The sequence below is a fragment of the Alosa sapidissima genome, chromosome 20 (genome assembly GCF_018492685.1).
Source record: "Alosa sapidissima isolate fAloSap1 chromosome 20, fAloSap1.pri, whole genome shotgun sequence".
NCBI classification, from domain to species: Eukaryota; Metazoa; Chordata; class Actinopteri; order Clupeiformes; family Clupeidae; genus Alosa; species Alosa sapidissima.
The window spans coordinates 5,930,095-5,943,881 of NC_055976.1; the positions used below are offsets into that span (position 1 = coordinate 5,930,095).

At 39.4% G+C, this 13,787-nt stretch overlaps 1 long non-coding RNA gene across 4 annotated transcripts in view; it reads left to right on the forward strand.

The window, feature by feature from the left end:
- Positions 1-13,787, forward strand: part of LOC121694633 — a 146,736-nt gene that overhangs the window by 58,198 nt on the left and 74,751 nt on the right. For all 4 annotated transcript variants that reach the window (XR_006025850.1, XR_006025851.1, XR_006025852.1 and 1 more), the window contains exon 2: positions 7,327-7,429. This is a non-coding gene — a long non-coding RNA (uncharacterized LOC121694633). The remainder of the gene's footprint in view (positions 1-7,326; positions 7,430-13,787) is intronic.

The following is a 13,787-nucleotide window of genomic DNA, read 5'->3' on the forward strand; positions in this document are numbered from 1 at the left end:
ATTCCCGGGGCTTCGTCTGATAATTTGCTGCGCAATTGATCAAGGAACCGCGGACCGACAGAAAAAGAAAACAAACGTTTCTGCAATCAGTGTCATCAAACATAGAGGCATGCAATTAAATGGTGGTATGAGCGTTCATTCAATGCATGCGTGTGCGCGAGCGAAACGGAAACCACTCGATAACGTTGATAGCAAAGCTCCGATTCACCTATTGGAAGGCTATTTAATTATGAAACAACATTTAATAGAACAATGTGGATTTATGCAACTTCCATACAAACAGAGCACAGACTAATACACTATCTAGCATTGTATTGTATAGTCAAATTTGAATAACATGGCCAAAAGCTATTGTGGCATAATTAAATATCATGTCAATATTCTTTCCATTTGCCTACCAGTGTATGATGCTTGCATGAGGGAAACATCCCAAAACAATGGCACCCATATAATTGCTGTTGTTTTGAGAAGTATTTATCATGTAACCATGCAAAAGCAATGAAACTATTGTAATTTTATTTTACATTGGTAAAGCAGTCCTCTGTTTTCACAAACTTTTTGCACTTTAAACATTGGCTGCTTTGAAGTGCATGTATAACAACATAGCATAACAATAATAATTGTGATGTGATATAATGATAATTTGATGGGGGGTGGGTTCATGTAGGTGCCATGATCGGCCCTCAGGTCAACAACATAGCATAACAATAATAATTGTGATGTGATATAATGATAATTTGATGGGGGGTGGGTTCATGTAGGTGCCATGATCGGCCCTCAGGTCAAAGAAGTTTGACAAACATTGAACATTGTCTATGTCCATTGCAACACTGGCATACAAATAAAGTATATCAAAGGTCTGAAATTAGATCTGATGGTAGCATTTTAAATGCGTGATTTTTTTTTTTACACATAATGTTTTTGAACAGTTCACTTAATAAGCTTCTAACAAAAGAGTTATCTATATTTTATGTTTCCCCTTCAGTTGAGTTCAAAATAAAATGGACACAGCGAAATAACAAACACTTGATTTAAAAAAAAAAAAAAAAAGTCGTTTAGATTAGTCGACTAATCAAAAAATTAGTCGAAAGATTAGTCGTTACAAAATTAGTCATTAGTGGCAGCACTAGAGGCAGCCTGTCGAGGTAGCTCCGTGTCTGTGTTTTTCTTATCGTCTTTTGTTTACTTTTTACTTTTTTTACTTCGCAACTTTTTTGGATTACGCACTTTGAGGAGTGTTTTCATTCTATCCTATGGGTATGGATCTTTTACAATGCTCCAGCGGCAACAAACTTGTTTACACAAAGAATCAGCTGCTTGCAATACGACGGAACGCTGGTAGGGTTCTTGAATTTCCCCTTGAGGATCAATAAAGTATCTATCTATCTATCTATCTATCTACAGCGGAGAAAATAAGTATTGAACACATCAACATCATCTTTTTTAGTAAGTATACTTCCAGAGAGGCTATTTGCATGTAATTTTCTACAGACATTAGTATTAACTTAGGTAATCCACACATATTAAAAAATCCAAACATTAATGTCCCTAAGTAGAGTTATGAGTAAAAAAGTGGAATGGCACAGGGAAAAAGTATTGAACACACTAAGAAAAAACAGTACACAAAGGCAAGGAATGGCAAGGAACGAGCTGGAATCTATACATAGTTAGAGAGTAATTATCCCTCCTATCTGTGCAAATTAATGTAAGCTGGGTTACTGAGCTATAAAAAGGTTTTTCGTTACCAAGTTGTCACACAAGAAACATGTCATGATGGGTAAAAGCAAAGAGCTCTTCCAAGACCTTTGCAACATTATTGTTGCAAAACATATCAATGGAACTGGTTACAGATGCATTTCAAAACTTCAGAATCATCCAGTAAGCAGTATTGGAGCCATTATCTGCAAGTGGAAGGAACATCACTGCATCATCAATCGGCCATGCACAGGATCTCCTCACAAGATTTCTGACCAGGAAGTCAGAAGGATGGTCAGAAGTGTAGCCTAAGAGCCAAGGACCACTCCAGAAAGACTTGGAGGCAGCAGGTTCAATTGTTACAGAGAAAATCATAGGTAATGCACTCCACCGCCATGGCCTCTATGCACGCTCACCCCACATGACTCTATTACTGAAGAAAAACATGTTGAAGCTCATTGAAAGTTTGCTACACAACATTTGGACAAGCCTATGAAATACTGAGAGAATGTATTCTGGTCAGGTGAGAGCAAAATTTAACTCTTTGGATGTCATACTACAGTACACACCATATTTGGAGGAGAAATGGCACTGTGCATCACCCTAAAAATACCATACCAACAGTGAAGTTTGGAGGTGGAGGCATCACGGTGTGGGGCTGTTTTTCATCTCATGGTACTGGCAGACTTCATACAGTTGAAGAAATGATGAATGGAGCCATTTTTTCTGGGAGAATCTTGCCATCCACCAGAACAATGAGGATGAGACATGGCTAGACCTTCCAGCAGGACAATGATCCAAAGCATTCAGCAAAGGAAACTCTCAATTGGTTTCAGAGAAAGGAAATTTAGGCCCTGACTTAAATCCAATTGAACAGTTTTGGAAGTTACCTAAAGATCAGGATTTACAAGAGGGACCCCTGGAATCTTCAATATTATACATCATACCATATATCATGTAATTGACTTGGAAGTAAGACCTACTGTGTGTGTTTGTGTGTATCAACTCCGCAGAGCCCATTGAGAGGTTGATTACCTGTGGCTCTCACTGTCTTTCTCTTAGGTGATGTTGCTTTTCCATAGTAAAAGTTGGTTTCAGGTTTGTGAATAGGATTTAGGGGAAACTTTTAGTTATACACTTTTATTGTGACCGGTAGAGATGCAACAGTATGAAAATGTAACGCGACGATTATAGTGACCAAAATTATCACGGTTGTCGGTATTATCACGGTATTTTTCAAATGTGTTGAAAATGTCAACAGAATAGCATAATGTCTTGTCATAAAAGGGGTGTGGCTCCTTTAAGACAAAAGGATCCCTTTTTGTTACTCACTGTGCAGAGGGAGAGAGAAAACACATACAAAGCTAACAGAAGTTAGATGGGCTGGCGACTGAGGTGAAGTTAGTGAATTGTTGTCGCTTAATAAAGCTGCAACTCCTTTGGTTGGGCATGCCTGTTGCTCACAACTAGCCTACCATAAGGGAGAGCCGGGATGATTTAAACACTTTTTAATTAAACGTAATTTACAAAAAGATTGTGCCATTGAACCTACATCTCTCCTCTGTCAAATATAGTTGCATTTTCAGCTCTAAACAAAACCATTTAGGAATTATTTCAGCAAAAGCGGAATGTGTGGAATTCGTCCCTCCTAGTCGGGTTTAATGAAGCAGGCATGGGGGACAAGAAAACAATTTAAACTAGCCTATGTAAACTTCCGACAATTTTTTGAATGAATGGCCATCACAAGTTGTCGTTAGCTGTAGACGAGTGGTAAACCCCTACTAATGCCACCCTACCCTATAGATTCAATGGAGAACCATTCCTGTGAAAGTAGGCATGGCAGATCCACAAATCTAGCTAGGTTTATTTGTGTTTGCAGTCATCCTGAAATAAGCGTAGCAGTGGCACCTGATTTCAAACACATAACAAGCCCACGTTGTGGCACCTGATTTCAAACACATAACAAGCCCACGTTGTGCCACCTACTTTGGAGGACTCTGATGATGCTTGAAAGAATTCCACAAACATTGCAGTAGACGAGTGGTAAAGTTAAAACGCTCAAAAGTTATGCCACTTATCCTACCCTATACATTTGGTAAATTCAACGGAGAACCGTGGTAATCCAGCACTGCGGTAATCCAGCACAGGAATTAAGATAATTAAAATCAAAGCGGTAAATCTTATCGTCAATAATTTTGCCGTTACACCGGTAACTGTTATATTCCTAGACATACAGTAGGAGTACTCTTAATACTCTTGATATTTTTTTTTTTTTACTTTTTTGATCCCGTGAGGGAAATTTGGTCTCTGCATTTAACCCAATTGGTGAATTAGTGAAACACAAACAGCACACAGTGAACACACAGTGAGGTGAAGCACACACTAATCCCGGCGCAGTGAGCTGCCTGCTACAACGGCGGCGCTCGGGGAGCAGGGAGGGGTTAGGTCAGAGAGGGTTCAAGCGGAGCGAGAGGCGCAAACGTTCGACAATTTCCGCGTTCGATTATTGCAAGGGGGAGGGGGGGAAATCCCCCTTTATGCAGACCAGAGTAAGCCCTTGCTGCACTAATGTCAATGGAGACTTGTGGAATTTTACCAATAAATTGGTCATTTTGTCTTTCTGGATTTGTTGAGGGTTTTTTGGAAAATTGTGTCATAATCTGTAAGTGTTTGGGATCATTTCAAGCCTAATAGTGTAATTTTTTAGTGTTCGGATTTGTAATAAAATAACTTAATATTAGACCATGCTGCTGCCAGTTACTGTCCGGTTATCATGCTAGCTAGCCTCTTAGCTAAGGTAACATTTTAAACGGAGAAGTGTAATTTCTTTGAAATGACAACTAGCTGAATAACACTACTGACATTAGTTAAAGTGGATAGTTTATACTCAAGCGAATTTGCAACAGTATATTAAGTTTAAGCGAAGTCCTTCAACTACTAGTCACTTGTTAGCGCATAGCTGTATTGCCATAGCTACTACCATCCACTTGTATAGCATTTTAAGCTAGCGTTAGCTAGCTAGCTAGCTCGGTTCACATGACTAATTAAATTATTCATATCATGTCCTTAAGAATGATTCATTGGTATCATACATGATTATGGACAATAATACTGTGAACACAATTATGTTTATCTGTTGTTATTGCTTATTAAGAGAGAAAGTTTATTTAGTGACGTAGGGTGACACTCCCACTTATGCAGACCGGAACTGTCCCGTTTTGCTCCCATAGTAACGAATTACGTTGCTCTATCTTGCTAGTAATCAAGGATCTTTGGTTAGGTGCCTTGCTCAAGGGCACTTCAGCCACAGCCCACTCGAACCGGCAACCCTCCGGTTACAAGTCCAGAGTGCTAACCAGTGGGCCACGGCTGCCCACACAAATGACACGGTAGTACAATTGGCATTGAATCATGTTCACTATGAATCAAAAGGCTTCATAGTTTGAAACTTATTGAAAAAAAATTTAGTTGGTTTCATGTTAAGCACTAAACATGGATGGTCTTGTTCCGACTTATTTTTGCCACAAATGGTGAAAACAGTGCTGTGAGACCAGAAAATAACTGCAGCTTTGAAATGATGCCTCTCCACAATATTAATGAAAAGCAGCCCTCTCTAGGCTTAAGACTGACTAAAACAAATAAATCATGAATTCTGTCTGTTACTGCCATTACTACCTCTTTTTTTCCTGTAGATTTTCATAGGTGTGACTTATGCATGTTTCCTACCAGACTCAAATATGGCAGAGCCCATATAAAATACTTGAACGTTATTGTACAATTGAAATATCTCACTGCTCTATCTATTTAATATTACTTTGCTTATTTATTTAAAGTCTATTTTATATCCTATGACTTTACTCTTGTCATATTTTATATCCATGTTCACTTCCCTATAGGCCTGTCGACAGAAGGATTGATGGACAGGCATGCTCTTCACTGCAAACTAGTTTCACCTCCTCAAGCCAAAGCATCTCAGTTCCCTGGGCTCCCAGACCAACTTAATTGGCCTTTGCCATTGTCCTGTTAAGGTAGACACAGCTCTGACTGGATATTTCTGCCCCTGCTTCTCTTCCCAGCTGTACTTCCTCGTCCTAACAAGATGGTCATTCTGTAGGGTCAGGTTCATGGTTCTCCAGAGAACAATCACCACAAATTCTATCCTGCACAGTCTGACTGAGGGAATCCTCAAGGACTCGAGGATCAAGAAGTAACAAACTTAGGTCCATGTTTTTACCCACCTTCTAGGTAGGTTTAAAGGGACAGCAGGCAAGCCTGATGCTTTTTCTCTACGAAACTCCCCCTCGTTCTGTCTGAAGCTCTTTTCCTTTCCTTTCCTTCCGTCAAGGGTTTTCGCTGCTTCTTCGCCGGCTCTGCCATTATACACACGTTTGCAACAATCTCTAGCGTTTCGTTAGCCTGCCTCTGTGCTGTAAGCTGATCCTGCTTCGGTTGGCGGGTAGGATACACCGAACTTGCAAGTTGGATATTCTTCCTACAGGCAGTAGGGGCGGGCGAGAGAGCCTTCATTCACCCCGTAATGAGTCATTTAACCATATACCGACTTACGAAGATGATTAATTAACACGAAAACGTTGCCTGGTGTCCCTTTAATAGAAAGAGAACATCCTACCTTAACACCAGCAGCTATATATCTTTCCTTTTTTTGTGCCTATGACAACATTTTCACTTTTAATGTCTGCAGTAAAATCCACCTGACAGTTCTTGACATTAAAAATATGATTTTTATCATTATCAATTTCCTGGTATGGAAATTGTCTCCAGTGTCTCTGACTGTATAATTCACTAAAATGCAATTTTGCTGATAGGGGGAGGTTATAACCATTGCAGCTTTAATGAAACATCACCTTTGCGGGGGTAGCCGTGGCCTACTGGTTAGCGCTTCGGACTTGTAACCGGAGGGTTGCCAGTTCGAACCCCGACCAGTAGGTACGGCTGAAATGTCTTTGAGCAAGGCACCTAAACCCTCACTGCTCCCCGAGCGCCGCTGTTGTTGCAGGCAGCTCACTGCGCCGGGATTAGTGTGTGCTTCACCTCACTGTGTTTACTGTGTGCTGAGTGTGTTTCATTAATTCATGGATTGGGATAAACGCAGAGACCAAATTTCCCTCACGGGATCAAAAGAGTATATATACTTATACACAGTAAGTAAACTCAGTGTGACACACTTTCGTCCATTAGTCACGAATGTTGGCTGAACACTGATTTTTGTATGTGACAGCCCAGAGACCTGTTATATTGACTGGGATTGCAGTAGATCTGTTGTTGCTTTTGAACAACTGAGCCCTTTTCAAACTTAGCTCATAACCGTTCCTTACTTAATGCGTGCACATCTGTGCATTTCTAAATGTTCGTTACAATTTAATGAGGTCAACGTAACTGTGGTAAATTGAATCTGATTGAACTAACAACTGAGCTCACAATGCCAAAAGGCATAGACACATATGATTTTGGCATGTTGCTTAGCTTTGTCCACTTGTTTTCTGTATTGAACAGTCTTCATTTCTCAATCATTTGCTCTGTTTGCATTACTCAAACGCTTACCCACAACATGAATGCCCATATACACATCACTGTACACAGCTACTGATAGCTCTCTTTTTGTCTTTGCAGGGCTCCCAAGACATGTAGACTGGTTGCTGTACTTACTCTGTGTAAAGCAGCCCATCCCTCTACAACAGCAGACAGTTGTGACGGTGAACTGAGGAAATGACAGGTGAGATCAGTAGAGTAAACTGTCCTTTGACACATCTCTCATGCTCTGCAAACATACAAACAGATGGTCACCTGGGTCCCAGGACTCAGTGGCTGCCAAATAAAGCATGTCAGTCTTACTGGAGATAACTCTGGACACCATGAGGCATACACGCACGGGGTGAGCAGATGCACCAAAACTTTTCTCAGATACTGTGGTTTTCATCACAGTAACCATCAGTAACATATGCCAGCCCCACCTGCAATTGCAAATGATTGAGACTAATGAACTAATTGCCAGTTTCTCAAAACAGTGACAAGCTGAAACTAACAGGGCAGTCTATGTTTTAAAATACATTTAGAGGTGATTTCCTTATTTCATAGGAACTCAAGAGGTTAGGGAATGGTTTTGAAGAGCTCCTCTGTCTCTTCTGATTTGTGCATTTTAGAATGTGCACATAAAGTCATTGACTATGTTTACATACTGTAGACACCATATTCCAGTTTTAATCAGAATGATGCCAATATTCCGAATGTGTGTGAGGCATGTAAACTAAACATTAATTGGAAAATGTCCCCTAACGGAATATTAGTTTACGTCTGTGCGTGTTCAATTTGCAAGGAATTATGATAGTTTGGTTGGTTGCCCTAATAACTTGGTAACATTGTGAAAAGCATGCATTTCTGGAGACAATTTTATGCCTACAAATTATGAAAGATTTGAACATTATGGGATTCATCAATGGGTGAAAGCTCCACAATAGTTAGATTTTGAAGATGGACAAACTAAAAGAAGACAAACTGAAAGAGGCAGGTTTTGGACGCACTGGTGAACAGATTAAGCATAGGGGGAAAACTCTCAAAGTGGGCTATTACAAAGCTAAAAAGCAATGAGGCTATGAGTTGACATCAGTTTTCATGGTTGGGAACCCTGGTACTGTTTGGAGGGCAGTTTGTAGGTGGCAACCTTCCCTCTGGCCCCCAAAAATAAAATCCCAATGCCCCAGTACAGTGACGGGGACACTGTGCAGTAGGAGAAGACATTCTTCAGATAAGATGTTAAACCGAAGTCCTGACTTATTGTGGTCAAGAAAAATCCCATGACACTAACTGCAAAGAGTAGGGGGTTCCCCAGTGTCCTGGCTAAATTCCCAACCTGACTCATTCAATCTGGCTCCCTAATCTTTCCCCAGTGTAATTGGCTGATTCATTCATTGCCTAACTCTGCACCTCAAGCTGGTGTGTGGAGCATTCTGGCACATAATGGCTGGGTGGGAGCTACACATTGGTGGTGGTTAGTGAGGTTCCCCCTTCACTGTAAAAGTGTTTTTGGTGCCTTGAAAAATGCTGTAAAAATGCAATGTTTTTTAAAATACTGACTACATGTTTTTTGTAGGAGCTGCAAGTTTCCATAAATCCCCTTCCCCCCAAATCTTTTCTCAACCTCTAGAGAGTGATCCCTGTCAGTTAGTCCCCAAATACATCCACACTACTCTGTTTTCGTTTGAATCCAAAACACTTTTGTTACGTTTGCACCTTACATCTACATGACTGGTATTTTTGAGCTCCTGGAAATGGAAATTATAGGCCCGTATTAATTCGAAAACTCTTGAGTTTACATTATAATGTGGACAGGGTCACAAATATCTGAGAACGATGACATAGAAACCCATAAAAACCCATGTTGTGGGTTGACCCTCGCGACCCTCCAGTCCACATTTGTGAACTCATCATGAATCTCTCCCACCAGTCCTGCCTACGAACTTCCATCCATCCTCTCTGGGGGTTCTGATAGGCATATGTGGCATACCGTTAAGTCCCATATTTGCATTGCTTGCCATTTCATCGCCTTTTTCGTCTGCAATTGTTGATGATGTGAATGAGAATTAGTGTTTCTAGTAAATTACGATTGAGAAGTGCTAAGAAGACAACACAGTATAACATGAAATCAAGAATTTTAATTTTCCTTAGTTTGTGGACATGGGATGCGGTAATAGAATGTGCCTAGTTTATTCAGATGTCAGGGCGCGGTCACTGTTACTATTGTATGTCACTAGTTTATTTTGAATATGCAGATTTACATGACAATGGGAATAGCCACATAGTTCAATGCTCTGCTGCACATGTAAACACCTTATTCGGAATTTTGCCTTAACCAGAAAATGTACTTTAACCGAAATATGTTGTGCACGTAACCATAGTCATTGTTAAAAGGGAGCAGAAGTGATTCATGACTACGGTTAGCACTTAAGCTGCAGGCGCTAGACAGCGATGTGAAATATGTGCTTGAACCAACTTTGGGAGTGCACTCCAAAAAATCAAAAGCAAATGTTGAGGTCATAACATTTTTCCCCCTCTGATTTACAATGATATCTAGAATTGTGACAACCTCAAAGAAATGCTGTAAACTGAATCCACCTTATAGGAGTGACTCTGTGTCAGTTATTTGACATCTTACAGGCCTTGTGTAAGGGAGCTGCCATATGATGTGAGGAGAATATAAAGAATGGGACAGTCATGTAATCCACTGTGGGATACAGGTCCATATACCGTCTGCAGATTTGGGGTAAAATTTCAGTTATATAAGGTCATGTTCTTAGACAGTGGAGAGTGTGTAATTGATATATTATCAGAATTGAACACAAGGTTTATCTAGTCAGGTATACCTTCTGTCTATCAATAACCCTGATAATTAATTCCTATTTGCTAGAACTGATCAATCTTAGAGGTACTTTTGTTGCTACTGTGCACACTACTGTGTGTTTTTGGAGCAGCTATACTGTATATAATACATTCTTAAAATAACATGCATGTTGGCTAGCAATGCCCCTTAGTCTGTCAATGAAACATACTCCCAATGTGTGTTCTGTTTTGTAGGGAAAAGAATGGCTCAGGGTTGTGCCTGTTTTCTCTTTTCCCCAAAACCCACCTCATGGGTGGGTGTTTGCTGGCAGCTTGCCTGCCCTTAGAAGTGAAGCTTTCCAGTGAAAGCTGAAAGTGAACCTGGACTAACTGTGTGTGCCTATCCATTTACTTTGCTGCCTCCGGTAAAGCGTGGCATGTGCAGTATAATGATCTGCTTCACCTTTGTGGACCTTTGTTTTTGTACAGGATACATTTGTTTCTACCTGACAAAACCTCTCATGGATGTTTCCAATTTCCGTGTGCTGTTATTTGCTGAATGAAGTAGTGAAGTAACAAACCATATCAAGAATGAAGCTTTTGGGCATTCTAATTACTATCTTTGACTTGACCTCTGACTTGTTGATGAAATGTTGTGAGGCAGCTAGACACAAGATTAGCTTATCTTTAGAGTGCTTATCTTTAGAGATGCTGTTTGGTGCATAAGCATGTGTGCTATGGTGGATGTCAATATTAATGTTTTACTACACACATACCCAAAATCTGACACCTACCCATCAGGGCTAATGACCCAGGAAGTTTTAGGGCAGCCCTAATGGGCTCTGTGCATCAGCTAAAGGACAATAAGGTGGATGTTGCTGAACTGTACAGGTCATTAGCTATATGAGATTAAAATAAATCTCATAAATTAAGACTAATGGCTATATTAGTCAGTAATGTGTAAAAAGCTCATCAGTAGTAATAATGGAAGTTAATATAGTAAAACAGCTTTCACATGCACTTCACATTTTCTGTTGTAAGCTCAATGCATAACTCCATTGACATAATCCACCTGATGTACTGTACAGTGCATTTTATACTGTATATTATAATATTACAACTGGGATTTAAAAATATATATATTTTAGTGCAGTGTACTCAGCTTGGTGATGAGATTTATGCATGCATTTGATAATTTCCATAAGATCAAGTCAAGTAATTGTATTTGTATAGCACATTTAAACGAACGACAGTTGACCTAAAGTGCTTTACAAGTTAGAGCAGGGAAGGCAGAAACAATATGCCTTGAAGATGCATAGACAGGTGTGCAAGACTCCATGAATATAGTTAAATAATGTAAAATAGAATAAAACAAATGTAAAAAGATAGTTTAAAGAGGTAAAACAAAGCATAAACATAAATAAATGATAAATACCCAAGGATAAGAAAATAATATATATATATATATATATATATATATATATATAAACATTTCAAAACAGGATAAAACAAAGTTTTTTTTTTTTCAAACTTTGAAACTGTTTGTCAAATGAAACAACTAATCATACATTTTACAGGATGTAAATTCAGTTCATTATGAACCTGGTTGTGAATTTGTAAAATGTAGCAGATGTGATTTCAGACACAAGTAGGCCTACTCACTCCCAAATATTTGTTAATATGCAGATGATCATCAGTAGTCATCGCTACATTTAATTGCAAAGGTGCACAGTAAAAATAAAGGTATGCACATATGGAGAAGCCATACAGTAGTTTCCCAGTGAAGTTGGGGAATGTTCAGCATAGCAGAACTAGTTGCAAAGGGCAGATCCAGAGAAGACTCTCTCTCTCTATGTGTGTGTGTGTGTGTGTGTGTGGCCGTGGCCTCACATTGTTCAGTGACAGTCTTAATAATGAAACAAGGCTCTTAGGGTAGCCAGAGACAGCTGTGATTCCCTCATAAACGTTTAATTAAGAGACAAGCTACAGAATATTACTTCTAATGCAATACTGTGAAATTATGTATAAAGCCATATTTGATGCATTTTCAGGAAAGTAAAAGGCTTTTAAAAAATTGAGGCAGCAAAAGCCAAGTTCTTTTTTCAAAATGGGGCATTCTAAATTATTGCATCCAGAATGTTTAAGTAAAGCTGTGTCATACTTGTGTGCAGTATAACTCAGTCAGTTCCAGGAAGATACATGTATGTACATCTATCATAGAAAGCCTGCTCTCTACCCCTGTGGCTACAAATTAACTACATAAAACACTAGACCTACCCATAGATATAAGTAATATTAATGCAGTTGGATGAAGCAATATTTCCTGTGACCAGATCAAGTAGGGTATTGTTAATTTGGTCAACTAGATTGGTTTGCAGTGACTTTAATTTCCCATGACTAAGACAAGACAAAGGAGACAGCTATCATTGCTGACATTACTATCAAGACAGTTTCCAAACGTTTTTATGGTATGACTGTTATGTATGTATAGGACCTCACTTTCAGAACCAAAGAGGGAACTGGAAGTGGTCAAAGGAAATAGTGAAGCTGCCTGCGTGCTGTTGAAAATATAACAATTGATTATAGAACCCCTGTTAGCCTAATAAATCTGACTTTTCTGTTTCAAAGTAATATTACTATCCATGGTGGGTTGATACCCACAATGCTGTTATAAGAATGCCTCCCATCACCAGATTAATTAGACTAGTTTTCTCCAGGGATAATGTACGAAGGCCCTCCTCTGCCTATTAATTTTGGCGGTACGAACACACAAGTTATGATCCTAGTGTGAAAGTCGGTCAGAGGCTACAGTGCTGACCCGGATCACTATGCTCATCTGAAACTGAAACCTTACCAAAGCTACAGAGGGTTCAGGGTGTGCTAAGGCTTTAGCTGTCTAATTCCACACTACTAGTAAATCAGCGATCCGTCACAATACAGTACAATGGTCAGTTCTTCTGGTAGCGTGCCACTTCCAGTTGATTAGCCTCTATGGCGACGGAAACTAATCCTAGCCGTTTCTTGTGGTACACCATAACCTTGAGGATATCTAAAGAAACGCAAGAAGGCTATGCGGGTCAGAGCTTAACAATTTATTTGTCAGGTATAAGTTATTCATCCAAACATAATAGATTCCATCTAGAATGAATAATGTGAAGTTACAAATAGGCTAAAAGAAAACTTTGAGAGATCATACGAAACAATAGGAGAGTTAACATACCTAGCTCAGAGGATGATGGCTACACACCAAAGTGGTGCGGGAGTTCTGACTAAAGAATGGCTCCTCGAAAGTTCTGTCAACTTCCCTTAAATACGCTACCCAGTTTGTGATTGGTTACATTGATAGGGATCACATGATGAGTTGTTGATGAGACTGAGACCATTGTTGTAGTGAGAGTGAATAAATCAAGACATGACAAGTTATACATTTGGTTACATTTCCTGCTCCTAGTTAACTGTTCCTGGGCACATGTGACAAGCATGTGACAGTAGGCCCACATAGTAGCTGATCAAAAGTCTGCATATGATTGGAAGGATTATCATCAGCCTGGGAATTAGGATCCTTACATATGTCTGTCATTTTGCCATTTGATTCATATAATATGAATGTTCACTATATATGACCAGTCATTATAATATCATGCTTAGAAGTGAGTGGTACTAAAACTTACACTCTTAAAACGAATGTGTTAGAAACAACACAAACTGTGTTGTCCCTATCTGGACATAGAAATGTGTTAAAGTTATTTTCAACGCAT